This window comes from Cervus elaphus, chromosome 15 (assembly GCF_910594005.1).
Source record: "Cervus elaphus chromosome 15, mCerEla1.1, whole genome shotgun sequence".
NCBI classification, from domain to species: domain Eukaryota; kingdom Metazoa; phylum Chordata; class Mammalia; order Artiodactyla; family Cervidae; genus Cervus; species Cervus elaphus.
The window spans coordinates 90,295,844-90,313,429 of NC_057829.1; the positions used below are offsets into that span (position 1 = coordinate 90,295,844).

The following is a 17,586-nucleotide window of genomic DNA, read 5'->3' on the forward strand; positions in this document are numbered from 1 at the left end:
AGATAGTTGAAATCCTTCATGTAAAACCTTTGGGTGCCATCCCACGGAAGATGACCCCCAACCTGTTGCTGAAGGGCGTTTGCTGAGGGCCTTTCAAGCAGCAACACTGAAGCCAGCTCACCAGATGTTGATGTTTGGCTGAGAAACAAGCCCGCCCCTTTCCCAAGCATGCGCCCCGTGACCCACGAGACGCAGGGGCTCAGAGTCCTCCTGGTGGGGGTGTGGGGTGGGCACAGGGTTGGGTTTCAGTCCGAGTTGTTGGGTTTCAGTCCGACTTGTTGGCTTGCTGAGATCTTGTCCTACCGATGCTCAGGCAAAACTTACAAAAATATTCCTTGCAGACTCATTGAGGACCCCTGGATCACACCCAAACTCGGGAGCCAGGAAATCCATTTGCAAATAAAATGAGGTTCTGAGACACAGTGCACATGTGTAGCGTGTGAACCCAGAGCATGGAAACTCAAAGCTGAATTATGCAAACTCCCATCCAGTGGAACTCCAAGCAACGCGTGCCAGGGTTCATGACATGTGAGGGTTTGTAACTTCATTTTCTATAATACATTTCACACAAATTGTACCCTGACTTGCTTTGCTGAGTTAAATAATACAGTTACATACCCTATGAGAATTCACCCAGAGTTAACATACTAGAATATTCTGGTCCCATAATATATGAAGTCAATCCTTGGCTTCCTATAGGATTCAACACACACACACACACACACACACAGAGAGGAAGGGGTAGATTTTTTTTTAATTCAATGCTTTTACAGCATAAAGACAGATCATGGGGTATATTATGTTCAATACAACAGTTTTCAAACATTTTGAGCTGCTTTTTCAAACAGCACTAAAAATATCCTACACGGTAGAAAAATAGTGTAAACAGACATAGGTAGGTATATCCTGCTGAAAGGTACAGAATGGACTTGGGGCTAAAAGAGGGAGAGATTAGGATACAAACAGCAGCTCCTCTCCCTCCCCCCCACAGGGATGCCCCGTAGGCAGTGCAGAAAATGTAGTAACTACAACGAAAATTGGATTTAATCATTGCTACTAATAAAGGGCCCAGGCTATATGGCAATTTACTATGCTGTCGGCAAAATGAATTGCTTAAGGCATGTTAGCAGCATATTAGATAACACATATCCAGTTAGTAAATTATGATTAAAATAAGTATAGAGTAAAGACTGAGTATGCATTTGCACAGTAACTCTTTCCAAAAATCTTTTCAAGATCCCTCCCCCAGTGAATCTGTTTATTGTCCTCCACAATTTTCATCAAATTCAATAAGCATATTTCTGACTCTATAAACTGTTTTTGATGGGTCTTTTTATTTTTTTTCAATTGGTAAATGAAAGAATGATGTCATAGGACAGCATTAAATACTATTAAACAGACCATAACTAACATTCGCTGTGTAAATTATACATAAGCTGACACTTTTATGCACTTTATGAAGAATTGCTTCATGGGTTATGCAATCTTTTCCAAAACAAGCTCCACGGAATAACACGAATGGTTATGTTTCATGGCAACAAATTGGTAACTGAATTAGCATTCATTTATTAAGTTTTCACAGGGAACCCTTCTCATTCAAATACTTGTAGATTATAATTTATTTTTATCTGAGGCATAATTTTTCACGTGGCGTTTTTGCCAAAATCAATATAAGCAGAGCCAAGTCCTGTTCCCTATTCCCCATTTCGACCCTCCTCTTCTTGGCTGCCGACCTACATGTGTCTTTTCTAGCTGGGAAGGTAAACAAACGTGTCTGCCTCACTATCCCAATCCTTGCCAAAACATTGAGCTGAATGTTATTTTCTACCAGTTCAGCTCACCACACTCAGGACTCTAGTCACACACTTTTTAAAACGGCTTTTGCCTTCTTGAACAAGGAGCCTGGGCTCTTGCTAGATGGCAGAAAGCCTGCATGTTTCACGTCTGAATCACAGGGGAAGCCCTGGCCAAAAGTCATGATGACAATGCTGGTTTCGCGATCTCCAGATTAGCACAGAGAATGCACAGAGGCTTGGGTACCACCCCTCTGGATGCAACAGGTCACATCAGGTTCCCTGGTGATGTGTGGACACTTGGACTCCATGCCAAACACAGATGGACAAACTGTTCTCTTCTGGTCACAAGCAACGTGCATGGAGTGAGATCTTGCTGGGTGAGGTCTATCAGGAAAACCCTGCAGAGCTCGGGTGGATGGTCCACCAGTTCACCGCCCTGCATCGTCACAGCAAATTTTACCAATGACGTGTACTGTCAGGAACACTTGGAAACAGGAGCCTTCTGCGAATTTCAATCTTTTGGATAACCCTGGTGAGTGGTAAGGACTTTCTATTCTAATCATTTACTTTATGTGATGAAAATGTATTATTCCCTTTAATATCCAATGGTTTCCTTTCAGTTTTCTAAAATGCAAATCCCACATACACAGTGAAATATGTACCAGAAGATATATATTTTACTAATGCATAAAAGCATTCCAATGTGTAAGACCTCAACAAATCTGTTACTGTTATTGGCATTATTGGAATTTTGACTGATATGTCTGTTCAAATTCTGGGTAATGTTGACTCTGGTTCTACAGAGTTTTGTCTATCTCTAAATTCATGAGAACACATTCCAACCACCCCTGTGTCATTTTATTCCACTTCTCCATACATTTCATACTTAACCAAACTGCTCTAGCAAATTCTGACACCAGCAGGGGTTTTAGTCTCAGTAAAGACATTTTTGTATTTGCATATAATTGAAGGAAATCCTCCACACTTAGCTAGGACTTTCTGGGGCCACTCAGCCCACTTCCAACTTAAGAAGCAGAACTCAGTGAACCCAGAATTACCACTCATTCCGAGACTGGAGCCTAAAGCAGATTGGACAGAGAAAGCCATGTTCCCAGGGGGAGGCTCAGAGCAGACACTCAGCTGGGGGTGGAGGGGTGCGGGGAACATGGCAGAAGCCACGGTCAGTGTCCTGGCAAAATACTTTGGCATAGTGGATCATGAGCATTTCGAAAGAGGAAAGTAGATTGTGCCTAAAAGGCCTCTCTGCACAAGGGCACAGCGAGAAGGAGGCTGTCTGCAAGCCGAGGGGGGAGTCCTCACCAGAAACCAAGCCCTGGCAGGCCCTGACCTGAGGCTTCCAGCCTCCAAAACTGTGGGAGAATAAATCTCTGTTGTCTAAGCCTGCAGGTGTCTAGTTCTGGCACCTGAAGCCGACTGGTACAAGGAGTGCGTTCACCCACAGCCCAAGCACAGCCGTGAAGCATCTCGGCAGCTCTAGAAACGTGCACTGAGTCCAGGTCAAACTCCCATGAGAAGGCCTGGGAATGGAAATGGTCACATTTCGATTTCTTACTTGGGATCGCAAAGATGTGTGTGTGCTAAGATTCCGGGCTCACCTGTCAGTCACCCCACTCCCCTCCTCTGCTTCCCTCCAGGGAGACAGAGGAAGCCATGAGATGAGGCGGCCAGATGGAATTGTGGGCACAGGGAATCTTCCAGAGAAGGAGGAGACCCCCCCGCCTCCACCGGGAGTAGCAGCAAAGGCAGAGCAGTTTTCAGGGTGGCCCTTGCTTGAGACACTTCCATGGACCCCTGGTCAGCACGCTTCCCCCGCACCCGCACCTCCCACTCGACTCCCCACTAGCCGGTGCCCTCCAGAACCCGAAGCCTCAACCACGTCTTAAAACCATGCTTGCAGCCCTCAGCCCTGACGTCTGGGTTGGGGCCTGCTGCCCGACCTTTCTGCCCCGCCTCCACGCTTCCCCAGCGCTCCTGCTCTCCTCCGGGCCCTGTTTGAACGGCGCCTCCTCGGGGCAGATTGCCTTAGCCAGGTGGTTCACTTCAGTTCAGTTCAGTTGCTCAGTCGTGTCCGACTCTTTGCGACCCCATGGACTGCAGCACGCCAGGCCTCCCTGTTCATCACCAACTCCCAGGGTTTACTCAAACTCGTGTCCATTGAGTTGGTGATGCCATCCAACCATCTCATCCTCTGTCGTCCCCTTCTCCTCCTGCCCTCAATCTTTCCCAGCAGCAGGGTCTTTTCAAATGAGTCAGCTCTTCGCATGAGGTGGCCAAAGTATTGGAGTTTCAGCTTCAACATCAGTCCTTCCAACGAACACCCAGGACTGATCTCCTTTAGGATGGACTGGTTGGATCTCCTTGCAGTCCAAGGGACTCTCAAGAGTCTTCTCCAACACCACAGTTCAAAAGCATCAATTCTTCGGGGCTCAGCTTTCTTTATTGTCCAACTCTCACATCCAAAGTGGTTCATCCCATCCTAAAACCCAACAACATCTAACACCTTACCTCCCCCATGAGCTTTCCATGTCTATGCCTAACTCAGCTTCTATTTTCTAGTATTCTTTTAAGAAAGGGACTCATATTTTTTTCACTCAAATTTATTTAAAAAATAAAAGCCCTTTATATCACTATGATGCATGAGTAACCCAGATCACCTTTTCAAATAAATCTCTAGCTGCAAACGAAAATGAAGCAGGGTTCCTAAAATTACAGTGAGATGCTGCAAAAGTCCATTTTCAGGAATAAGCAGACAATAGCCTTTCTCTTTGTCACTGAGGATCCAGAAAGGACCCAGAGGTAACTTTCCTCCTGTGTGACTCTTGTAACTTAACGCCTCATTGTGTGGTCATAAGGGCTGCTCACCAGAAGGTGAAGATGCCCCTCACCTGCTGGGAAACTCAGCCCCGAGGATCTTCCCTGTGTCTCCTCCATCTCCCTCTGGCCTCTAGTCTCCTGTGAGTTAAAGACCTTCCCACCACCTAGCACAACGCTGGTATTTTTGCAAGTACTGAAAAAATATTTGTGGACTAGATGATTGGATGAAAGGTGGAGAAACACAAAATCCTGTGACTAATCAGAAAACAAATGTGTCCCATTATCAGCGTTTGGGCTTCCCTGGTAGCTCAGTTGGTAAAGAATCCACCTGCAGTGCGGGAGACCTGGGATCAATCCCTGAGTTGGGAAGATCCCCTGGAGAAGGGCATGGCAACCCACTCCAGAATTCTGGCTTGGAGAAATCCATGGACTGTATACTATGTGGAGTCACAAAGAGTCGAACACAAGTGAGTGACTTTCACTTTCATTATCAGTGTTTGTCAGGAGGGGAAACTAAACCACAAAAGCCTGTTACAAAAGTCATTCATATCAATGTATGACAAAACCCACTGAAATGTTGTGAAGTAATTAGCCTCCAACCAATAAAAAAATAAATAAAAAAACAAACAAACAAACAAACACAAAAGTCACGGCTGTTCAAGCAGGACCTGGTAGGCTCCAGGATGGGGCATCCCAGCGAGCAGGGACCTACTGCCCCTAGAACCAGATGTGTGTGATGGTGGACCCTACTGCTTCGTGTGTCTTTCTCCAACCACTCGATAAGGAGAAGACCAGACAATAACCTTATTTTTATATGGAGTAGGGCTTCCCTGGTGGCTCAGATGGTAAAGCGTCTGCCTGCAATGCAGAAGACCCGGGTTTGATCCCTGGGTGGGGAAGATCCCCTAGAGAAGGAAATGGCAACCCACTCCAGTACTCTTGCCTGGAAAATTCCATAGACAGAGGAGCCTGGCAGGCTAGAGTCCATGGGGTTACAAAGAGTGGGACACAACTGAGTGACTTCACTTTGACTTTCTTTGTATGTAACGGCAAAGTAAGTCCAAAATGAAATTGCTATCTGCCCAGGCAGGCATATCAGCCTGCATTTGAAGCCGTAAGGTCATCATCGGGTTGCCCCAGCAGAATGGGCTGGAATCTTTGCAGGAAAACCAGGTCTGTGAAAGCCAAGGCAGTGAGGGATTTGTGCTAAGACCTCTCTCCTCACCCACTTCAGCAGGGCACCCAGGCACTCAGCCCACCCAGGCACCTGCCTTTCAGAAGTGTGTGTGTGTGTGTGTGTGTGCGTGTGCACTTGCACAGATACGTGTGGTGGGAAGGGAGGGAGGAGTCTGGTGCAGGGACCCATTACCTTCTAGTTACACCAAGAGTCTCACAGGTCTTGGGCTTCATGGCGGAAGCTGTCCACAGTCCTTCAAAACCTGGGTCTTGTCACACACGGAGGGTGGCCCTGGGTCCTGTTCTCACCCCTTCCTGTCCCGTTTGGCAGAAACATGTTTGCTGCTCGGAGGCACTGTGGCTGCCCAGGTTAAGGGTGTCAGCTTCCTATGCAGGAGGTGGACCACCTAAGACCAGCCTTCTGAGGTCAGTGACTTCGTCACCGAGTCAAATGACGAAAACTTTGTTTGCCCATTGATCTTTCTGCAGAAAACAGATGGAATTCAGCAGGGCATTTGACTCTGCAGGTGTTCTTGGTTAAAAACAAAACAGAGTAGGGTGGTTTTTAGCATTGTGTGAAGGGAATCAATAGGCTTGAGTTCTCACCCCTTCTCCTTCGCAACTGGATGACTCTGGAACGCCTTGCGTTTCCCACTTCTTCAGCTGTATGGGAAACTGAGCTGCTGAACGTGGAGGTTTGTGCACACTCCTTAATTCTATTCCCAGTCTTCCTGTAAACCCTAGGAGAGATGTGGAAGTCGGTGAGGACTGTCTACGGAACCTGAGTTACAAAGAAAGAGTACACAGCTCCCAAGTCTTGCTCAGGACACTGCTGCCCACCTCCCTCCCAGGTAATCCTGGCTTCACACACAGCCTACAGGGAAGGCTGGAATCAGAGATGCGATCTGCATGGCACCCTCTGCCATTTGGGTCCTCCCAGACATGAATCTGGACCCCTGCTCCCTCCTGCCAAGGGGCAATTCTCTTGGCACTGGAACTTCTGACACTAAGTCAAATCTCCCCTCTCCCTGGGGGCCAGGTGATGCAAACGGCCTGAGTTTTCCCTGGACTAATCAGTTATTGCTCAGCATTGACTTTGCGAATTTGTTTTTATTTTTTCTTGCAATTATTTCAGCTTTAAGGAATCTGATGTACTAAACTGATTTAGAAAACAAATCCTGTCACCCACTCCCTCCTTCATTCCTGACTTCACTGAGGCTCAGTCTCCCATCGAATAAGCATTGATCCTCTAACCGCATTACAGAGCATAATGGGAACCTATAGTTATGGGAAATAAAATAGGAAAATATTTCTCTAATGATGAGAAGATGTCGCAAGATAAAAACACTGTTCTTCTGTCAACATAAAATAAAACAACCCCACAGCAGCACAAGAAATCATGTAAGATGTCTGCTGGAGTCTCTCATTTTGGTTTTCCAAGCCCAGACAGACTTTTTGGTGCCCCGCATACCAGGGAATTCACAACTTTAAAAAAAATTTTAATATGAATTTTAAGTAGAGAAACAAGCAGAGGGTCAAGAATGTTCATATTGAAGTTTGCTATTTGTTTTTCTTTTAACTTCTTCAGTCTGAAAATATCCTACCCGTTAAACCACAGAAAGATTTTCTATCTCTCATTCATATGAAATAACAGACCTCAGCCTTCAAATGAAAATAACAAAAACACTCAAGTAACTCTCAATATTGTTAAATGCAAGATAAATATTTGAGTGTTCCTTTCTCTGCCAACATTTTTCACATATTTGTGGAAACATCGAGGGAAAACTATATCCTGTGAAGGAGAAAACTGAGCTACAAGAGCCCTAATTGCGAGGCTCTGACCACAGGGCGCCTGTGCCCTTCTCCCTGGGGACAAGCCGCAGCGTTTTCGGAGCTCATAGTCCCGGGACGTGGTGATGCTCTTCGGCACTTCCTACAACTGCCCGCGAATAAAAAGAGGGGAAATTCCTTGGTTAAGGTTTACCTCAGTGCACACAAATTCTTCTCTGGTAAACAAACAAACTTTTGAGCATGGCAGGGAAAGGATTCCTCGGTTCCCTCGTGGGCTCAGGGTGCAGCCAGCATCCCACCCTGAGGCAAAGCGGCTCCCCCGTCAGCCCCCTCTGAGGTCTGGGGCATCTGCAGTGGACTTGAAAAAGAAGGCAGGGCTACGGAGGTGCCCAAAGTGAACTACAGCCCTGACCAGCCAGCCAGGGGGCAGAGTCAATTTGAACCTTCCCCCCACCCCCCGCCGCCCCATACAAATTCTCACCTCAAGTATGTGGAATAATTCCACCAATGGGAACACTCGTTCTGGCTCTAATGCCTCTATCAGTGGAAAATTCTGTACCACACAAGAGTTTTCAGAATATATCACTATACGAACAGATCTCTGGCTCCAGGATACCAACACAGGGCCTTGCACTATAGATTCCCAATACATGTTGGCAGAAGGAATAAATGTCTGGTGAGATGTGTCTCTTGAGATATAGAAGCTTGGACAAACTGAAGTCAACAGCAAATCATTTACGGATGTTTATCAAGTCTTATGTAGAAGGACAGAAATTAAGTTCTTTTTAAATAATTGCTTCTCTTCCCCAAAAAGGATTTAGGTTGGCTAATAATTATTAATTTACCAAGAAGAAAGAGATTCACCAAGATAATAATTAGGAATAGGAAAAATGTCAGCCCCATTATTGATTTTAATTTTGATGACAAAAACACTGAATTATGTTTGTTGAGTAGATTCCATACAGACGCAGTAATAGAGCAATGGGTCGAGTCTTTCATGGGGTCACTAAAGTTTGAATAATAAGAAGCGTTTGGGGAAAATAATAACTTTTAGAGACTAACGAGGTAACACGTTCAGCTAATTGCTAATATGATGCTTGTGGTGGTTAATACTCTGTAGGAAGGAAAAGAAAGTGTATGTCTCAAAAGTACTCTGGTGACTTCTAAAGCAGTTACAGCCCTGTTCAAGGACCAGGATTAGAACCAGGGAATGACGAAGGTGATGGAGTGAACAGGACCAATTAAAGGCTGGACAGGAGGGAAGGCGCCAATGGACTAGAGGAGATCTTTTGAGAGTTCACACTTGCTTTCAGTCGTTTCAACTTTGCCAAATCTGACACTGGTGTGATATCCAACCGGTCACCTGACGTGAGGGAGGTTAGTCATTTGTGGTGACAAAATGAAAGCTGTCTTAATCTTGCAGCCCTCGTCAAATTATGAAACAGGAACCACCAGATTCTCTCGGGGGCTCATTAGAAGACCTCCTGGCGACGAGACATTGCAAGCTCGCTTGACAGTCTGACTGTTGACTTCCCAGCGTACACATGCCATTGGATGACCCAGAGCAGTGGCTGCATCTTTATCACGATGTGCGGTGCAGATGGGCTGTGGCTGTGGATGTGGGCGTGGCAGACGTGGATGGGGACCCGGAAGTAGACTTGGATGTGGAAAGGATTATGCAGGTAAGGATGCGCCTGTGGACACAGGTAGGGGATGTGGATGAGGATGAGATAATGCCACTTAGAGTCCATGCCTTACCTCCAAACACAGGGGCTGCAAACCTTAACCCCTCCACATTTTTGGATTCCTTTTGACTAATCTACCTTCTCCCTCTGACCTTGAACATTTGTCATTCCTTGGGGTGATTGATTTATCGCATGGAAATTGAGTCTTACTCAGAACTTTTGTGAGTTGCAGTAGTTTAACACCCTTTCTTCTCCCTGCCCAAGCCTAGCTTTTCTAAGCCCTGAGAATCCTTCAACTAATAGTTAGCGTGCCTTCATTTACTGTTGGTATCGTCAGGAAACCTGCGTCCTAAAGTGGGTGACAGGACAGAGGAAGAGCATCAGAGAAATTGTGTAGCTGAAGAGCTATGAATATTGATCATACTCTTAACTAGGTACTGTGAGTGTTCCCTGGGCTTCAGCAGGTGAAGAAACTGCCTGCCATGCAAGAGACGCAGAAGATGCAGGTTCAAATCCCTGAGTCGCCAAGATCCCCTGGAGGAGGGCATGGCCACCCACCCCAGTGTTCTTGCCTGGGAAATCCCATGGACAGAGGAGCCTGACGGACTACAGTTCACGGGGTCACAAAGAGTCAGACGTGACTGAAGCGATGAAGCACAGCACACGCTTCAATCATCTCTGCTCTTGGGGAAAATGTTATGATAAAAAACAAACCTTCAAGAAAATGTTGCTCTCATCATAATATCTGTCATCTAAGTGCCTGCTAGAGCTAGGGTTTTTTTTAAAAAAATTACCCGAGGCTTGAAGCTTACTTGTTTCAGACAATAATCTCTACTGACTTCAGTAAAATACCCCTAACTAGTCCAGGCACAGCTGGCCAATCGCCTCCGCTCGTGCCGTTGTGTCAGCCAACGAGTCAATTATTTATTCAGCAGATGTTTTGACTCTATGGGCCAACAAAAACTTTACAGCCAGCATGCTACACAAGCCACACACCCACACTCCTGATTGCACCCTTACTGGGAAATCATCTCAAGACTGTGTACAATTTATAGACAAGCACCCCCCTCACTCTGCTGGAGTCAGAATGGCATCCTTCTGAGATCTTTCAGGATTCTCTGTGGCTCTCCTGGGATTGCCGTGGTAATTACACACCACAATTACCATGTGTATCCTCACTGTGGTATGGCTAGCATCAAAATTCCTCCTCTATGCCTGTCAGAGCAAAGAGCTGGGTATCTCTCTGAAGATGGGGACGGAGCCGGTAAGCTCAATGTTCTGAATTTCTTCCACATGGCAGCATAAGCCCCTTCCTCTTCAGCGCAAGGGCCACGTGACAGACTTGGTTACGAGGACCGAGCTCTTCAAAAGCAGGATCCCTGTCTTGTCACTGTGCCAGCCTCTTCTGTTAAAGATTCTTCTCCTAGAATTTCCCACTATTAATGTTATCCTCGTGGAGAATATTCAAGGGTCACATAAGAGAGGCTGGCCTTCAAAGACATTCCACATCCTACAGGAATAATGGCTCTGTTCTCTTAGGCAGGCCTGCCTGTTTGGGGCCTGGTTGACAGACTTCAAGGGGAGAGTTTGAGTCTCTCAATTGGGGGGCAGCATCACTTCAGAAGGGAGCTGGGCAGTGAGCAAAAGGGGCAGGCTTCTGAGGCGCTGGCCGGCACGTTCAGTCCAAGTGTGGCTGAGACCACCTTGGTTCCTTTGTCCAACCTTGATGCGTCAGCCGGGCTTCTCCAGAGAAACAGAACCCATAGAAAATGTGTGTGCACGTGTGTGTGTGCGCGTGTGTGTGTGTGTGTGTGTGTAAAAGAGAGAGGTTTTGCTTCCAAAAATTGGGTCATGCCTTGATGAGGCCTGGCAAGTCTAATGTCCATGGGCCAGACTGGTAGGTCATCTAGTCACTCAAGCCAAATTTCCATGTCATCCTCATGAGGCAGAATCCTTTCTTCTCTGGGAAACTTCAGGGTTTTGCTCTTAAGTCTCCCAAAGGATTGGGTGAGGTCCATCTACATTTAAGAATAATTTTCTTTATTTAAATCAATCACTCATCTACAACACACCTTCACAGGAACACCTAGCCTATCACTTGACCCGATAACTGGGCACCGTAGCCTGGCCGAGTGGATGCACAAAGTTTAACCATCAGCCCCAACAAGGCTCCCAGTTTCCAGATACTGGCTTTATTCCTCCCATCACCTCCGGCTTCTTACCCTGGAGAGGAGCCCCTGAGCCTCGCTCCGTAGCCCATAGCCTGTGGGATGCACGGTCCTCAACCCCTTCCACGTGGCCCTGGTGAGACCTCGGCCACCTTCTGCCCTTGGACCTCCCCAGAGGTCGCCGGTTGCCCCGCCCTCCACCTCATTACAAGCCATCCCCCTGGCTGGGGCACGCTGGTTGGTGGGGGTGGGGGTGGTCCATTACCTCTCACCTCCAATCCTGTTCCTCTTCCCATCAGGCAGGACAGTGTGTGGGGTCCCCAGAGTTGATCCCATTGGCAGGACTGACTCAAAATCAGCCCAGGCCAGCAGGGCGGGCTGGAGGAGGCTGAGCAAAGGCCCTAGAGAAGGGGCAGACATCCCTGGACTCCAGGAGGGTGAGGCCGGAGGAGAAGGCAGGGGGGAGGAGGGAGTCTCTGGCAGAATGAGCAGGATTCCTGGTTTCTCTGGAAGATTCTACCCATGTGTCAAGGCTTCTTGAGGAGCTCCAGACACCTGGAGGGAACTGGGTTTCATGCATCCACGGAGGACAGACACTCCTTCCACCTGATGAAGGATTTCCCACACGTGAAGTACAATTGCATTCTTGCCGGCTCCTTGTCTGATGTGTAGAAACACTACCCCTGAACCTATTTGTGTAGTCCAAGGGGTGCCCTTCCCTTCCAGATCTCAGCGTGGCGTGGCCGTCGACTTGAATGGGAAAGAGGGAGAGAGGAAGCCCGTGCTAAGTTTAAGAAGATGTAAAAGGCAGAGTAATAAATGATTACCATGTGTCCACAGCCAAACCCGAAGCAGCAAAGTTGATGATAACGATCAAAACGGTTACAAAGCTGCACTGTCATCCTGGTGACTTGTGCTTTAGGAATTGGGGGCCATTCAGGGAAATCGTGAAAAGCCAATCAGAGAGGATTTTTCTTTTCAGATGACTGTTGGGCATTGCAAGAGCCTTTAAAAGGTTACAGTGAGCCTGCAGGCCTGGAGCTGAGATGCTCTGGCCCATCCTCCAGGGAGTCCCAGGACTGGGCTGGCAGAAGGAAGAGCATCCCCACTGGGGGTGGGGTGGGGAGGGGCGGGGCAGGGCTGAGTGGAGCCCCACCCACTCTGGAGGGTTTCCGGAAACAAATTCAGGCCCGGGTGCTCTGCCAGGATACAGTTTGGAGCCATGGTGTTTGGAACCATTTCCCAGTGTTTTGGGAAGCAGAGTTGGACAGCTTCCTCCGATGCGAGAACGACATGCTTCCAGAAGAGGCTAGAAGAAAAAGATGCAGAGAAAAGAGGTGGGGGCTGGAAGGCAAACAAGCAATGCTGGAGGAGGGGGGGGGCGAGGAGGGGCAGGGGGTGGAGGCTGGCCCAGCTGGCACCAGCCCCCAGAATGGAAACCCAGAAGTCACAGGAACTCCGGAGGGCCGCGTCATCCGCAAATCAATGGGTTTGGCTGTGGAGCCATCATGGGGTTCCTGGCAGCAGGCTCCCTTCTGAATTCTCTGTTTTGGTTCACGCTTGATTGAACATTTCTCAAGGAGATGGCAAGGATCAACTCCAGAAGCAGCCCCAAGCCCATCACTTGGACAGACCCTTGGCTGAAGCCGAAGTTCTGGAGTTGTGACCCTCAGATGAAAAGTGCAGACCACCCTCCCCCAACTCCGCGCAGAGCAGGATAACGATGAGCCGTCACTCACCTACTCACATGCTGAGGGCCCAGCCTCTGGCGTGGCTCCCCATCATGTCCTGGGAAAGCTGAGAGCCAGGGTCAGAGAGACGCTCTGCGCCCAAGTTCATGGCAGCACCCTCGTCTCCCGGGAGGGGCTGCTTGCCATTAAAAGTAGGCTAGTCATCCCTTGCTAAAGGACAACATGAAACTTGTTCTTGACTGTGAATAAGTTAATGCAAACACACCAGGCTTCTGTTGTTTAATTGCAATATAGCTGACGAACAGTACCATGTTAGTCTCAGGTGTGCTGTGTGGTGGTTTGACGTGTGCATGCATTATGAAATGATCACGACTATAAGTCTAGTCACCTTCTGCCCCCGTCTAAAGCCGTTACAGTGTTGTTGACTGTTTTCCCCATGCTGCATGCTGTATTCCTGTGGAGTATTTATTTTATAACTAGAGGGTTGTACCTCTTAATCTGTTTCACTGTTTCTCCCCACAAGCTCCCCTCCCCTCTGGCAACCGCTGGCTTGTTATCTGTATCTTTGAGTCTGTTTTCACCTTGTTTTGTTTTATAAATTCCACATATAAGTGGGATTATGTAGGGTCTTTCTAGGTTGCCCCAAATTACAAGATTCCTTTGAATGGTTGAGTAATATTCCATCCTATAGATATACCACAACCTATTTATCCATTCATCTATCGATGGACACGAATGCTGTTTGATATTCTTCGCTGTTTGTGAGTCACTGATCTGGAATTATGAGTCCTGACTACACTGGGTCTCCACCCCTCCTGCCCATCTCTCATAGTATCTTTTTTCATGTCTGTAGTTGTGAAAAATCTCTACTGATGGTCTTCAAGTTGTTTCAGATAGCTGCTCCATATGTAGTTGTAATTTGGGCATGTCCTTAAGGGGAGGTGAGCACAGTGTTTCTCTACTCCCCGTCTTGGCCGCCTTCTACACCAGGTGTCTCCGGGACCAGCTCTGGTCTGTGAAGAATTTGGGGCCCCTCCTACGCCTGGGCTGCTGTCTCAGGAAACCCACCCTCCCGGTTCCTGCCTGCTGGGTGACTTCCGTACGGGCTGAGGGCCCTGCACCTCCCCTCCACCATCCACAGGGTGAGTCTCCTCTTGACCCTCGCCCTCCACGAGCGCTCCCCTCTGCCAGATGCCATGCTAGCTCACACAGCCTCAGAGAGGCAGGCGCTGGGCACTGCGGGCTGGACTCTGGAACCCAGCCCTCACTGAACCATGAGGGGCACAGCGCTCCTTAGGGATCAATATCCATGAAAGAAGCAGGGAGGGAGTGATCGCACAGAGAGTTGAAAGAAGCCTCTCCCAGCTCAGCGAGGAGCCCTGGACCACCCGCAGGCCCACGGGGTTGTCCCAAGTCAGAAGGAAATGGCCAGGCCTTTGCAGCCCACCGTGCTCAGACACCAGGGTGGCTGCCCCAGGAGGGCAGGACCTTGGCTCCGCAGGAGCGGACGCCCGGCAGCTGCACCTCCACGGCGCTGAGTGGCAGGCCCTCCTCCTCCGCACGGCGGGCCGCACCAGCACACCGGCATTTCCTTCCCTCTGCAGTAAGAACACGGGACCAGAAATACCGGCCAGCGTGCCAGGCTCACACAGCTCGGCGCGAGGCTTCAGTCCCCAGCAGAGGGGTGCAGAGGCTCCTCCCTTGCTGTTCTGCATTTCAATGAGGTGCTGCCTTCATAGCCAAAGTGTGGAAATGACCCACGAGTCCATTAATAGGCGAATGTATGCATGCATGCTCATTCGCTCCAGTCGTGTCTGACTCGACGCAACCTGTGGACTGCAGCCCGCCAGGCTCCTCTGTCCTTGGGATTCTCCAGGCAAGAAGACTGGAGTGGGTTGTCGTTTCCTTCCCCAGGGGCTCTTCCTGACCCAGGGATTGAACCTGCATCTTCTGCTTTGCAGGTGGAGGTGGATTCTTTACCCACTGAACCATGTGGGAATAAAAAAGACTATATATATATTATATATATATATAATATATATTATATACGTATAGTGAATAGTATTCAGCCATGAGAAAAAAGGAAATACTGCCATATGTGACAATATGAATGGACTCTGAGGGCATTATGCTAAGCGTTGGGTTGGCCAAAAGTTTCGTTCAAATTTTTCTATAACAGTTTATGGAAAAAAATGGAATGAATTTTTTAGACTACCCAATACAACAAGCCAGACGGGGAAAAACACACACTGTATCATCTCACTGATATGAGGAATCTCAAAAGCCAAAATCACAGAAACAGAGATTAGAATGGTGGTTACCAGGACCTCGGGGGTAGGAGAAATGAGGAGACGCTGGTCAAGAGTACAAACTTCCAGTTATGGGAAGAATGAAAGATGAGGAAATGAGATCACGCCCGCATGATGCTCTGCCCAGGCCTCACAGGTGAGCCCATCAGCACCGCCTGTCACTTGTTATAAAAGATGATTTACATTCTACACGAGGCTACGTGAGGGGTAACAAAGCTCTGTGGAGGACACTGCCTAGCACGATAAGAGGTGGCTCTGTCCACCGGCCACTGGAGATGAGAACTTGGATTTCTTCCACTTGTCTATGAAATGAGAAGGTCGAACTTGGGGACACTTCCAACTCTAATGTCTGGATGCTCCGGCCTTGTCATCAGTGCTCTGGAAGACAAACCTTGCTCTGGCCTCAGGGTCTGGCAGGAAGACCGCATGGTGAGCAGGAAGAGTAGCTCCCCAAAGGGAACTGGGTCCCGGGCGAGAGTGCCCGGCTTGGCTGTAGTGTGAAGGGAAGAGTGGGATGAAGCTGGAGGGAGGAGGGGGTTCAGGGGGACCCTGAAAGCCCCTAGCAAGGTCTGCACCAGAGGCTGTCACATCTCACCCCCTACAGCTGTCAGACCACCTGTGAGGTGGGAGGGGAAGGGAGGCCCAGGAGACCGCTGCACCAGGACTGAGTCCAGACCCCTCCCCTGCACCGGGAGAACCCACCCGGGGCCCAGAGCTGCTCTTGGGTGCCCTCCGGGAAATAATGGAGGCCAGGGAACACGCCTGAAATGGGGGAAATGTGACCTTTTCTAGGAAAGAGAAAGCGAGTCCCCAAAACCAGACTTAAACTGAATAAGGATGCCACATTAAATTCCTAGCCAGCCAATTCTAGGGCACACAAGATGGCAGAAGAAGCCACCCCTGGCTCTGTAGGTAAGGGCATCAACAACTCCAAGCAAGTGCTCGTTTTCCTTTGCTACTTTTCTGAAAGAAGGAACAATATCATACTCTTAAATAATCTTGATTCAGAAAAAAAAAAAAAATAGCCCCTGTCTCTGGAGGATGCCCGGAGGCTCAGCAGGCAGCAGATGCCAGCTCTGCTGCTGCTGTCCCCAGGCCCAGGCGAGTCCCACCGGTCCAGGACTCAGGAAAAGCAGATGCGGAGCCCCTGCGATGTGTAAGTGAGTCCTACCTCGGCTCCAAGACCCCCGCTTCCTATGTGTGTCATCTCACCAGGTAGACATTATCTTCTCTGTTTTACAGATTGAAACATCAAGACTCAAAGAGGCTAAGATCCTGACCTTGCAGCCAAAAGAGGTGAAACTGAGAGCGTACTGGTGGCCATAAACCAGTGTTCGGATGCTAGATGGGTTAGCAACCGAGAAGAAAGCAGAGAACCCCAAGCCAGGGTAACTGATAACCTGGGGGAGAGGACCAGAGCATCCCAAGTCAGCTGGCAAGGAGAAGCCCCAGGAGCATCCTTGAGACCTGGGCTTTGGCTCTAAGTGGGCGTTTGTGTTCCCCCTGGCATGCTGATGGGGGTTGGGGGGAATTGGTCTTGCTTACGTGGCCAAAGATAGAGAAAACAGCAGGTAATCGTTGTCACCTTTTTAAAGCTGAGGGAACAAACTCAGAAGATATAAATAAGCAGTTTGCCCACATTCAAACAGAATCCTGAGTCCAAAGCCAAGATCTTTTGTGCCCTCATTACCAAAATTGGAATTATCGTCCATGTTCCTCTTACCTCATGGCACTGCATTAAAGATCCACACAAGGCCCAGTTGCTGTGTGTTTGTATGAACTAGATGGAGAGTGTGAGCGGTGCCCAGCCAGTAAAGTGGATTCACAACAGGCTGAGCAGCGCTGATCAATGAGTTAATATCTGCCTAGGAGAGAGCGCTGATGCGGTGCTGGCTGCAAAGCTCTGCACTTGACCTGACCTAGAGCATCATTTCTCTGATACTTGAGGTATCAAATCTGTAGGCCAAGCAGCGCGGAGAGGGAACTTTTGCTATATGCTCGCTTACAGCACAGGGCTCAGAAGAGCAAGCCCGGCTGAATGACATGAAACCAAATAAAATTCAACAGGGATGCATGGAGAGCTCTGTATTTAGGTTTTAAAAAATCAATTATACAAGCACAAGATGGGAGGGATG

The 17,586-nt window shown here is 48.5% G+C and overlaps 1 long non-coding RNA gene and 1 other non-coding gene across 2 annotated transcripts; both read left to right on the top strand.

Annotated features, from left to right (window-relative positions):
- Nucleotides 1-2,017: 2,017 nt before the first annotated feature.
- Nucleotides 2,018-17,206, top strand: LOC122709241. Its single transcript, XR_006345441.1, has 3 exons — nucleotides 2,018-2,328; nucleotides 9,022-9,280; nucleotides 16,694-17,206. It is a non-coding gene; the product is annotated as an uncharacterized LOC122709241 (long non-coding RNA).
- Nucleotides 5,459-5,530, top strand: TRNAC-GCA. The gene has a single exon. It is a non-coding gene; the product is annotated as a tRNA-Cys (tRNA).
- Nucleotides 17,207-17,586: the final 380 nt, after the last annotated feature.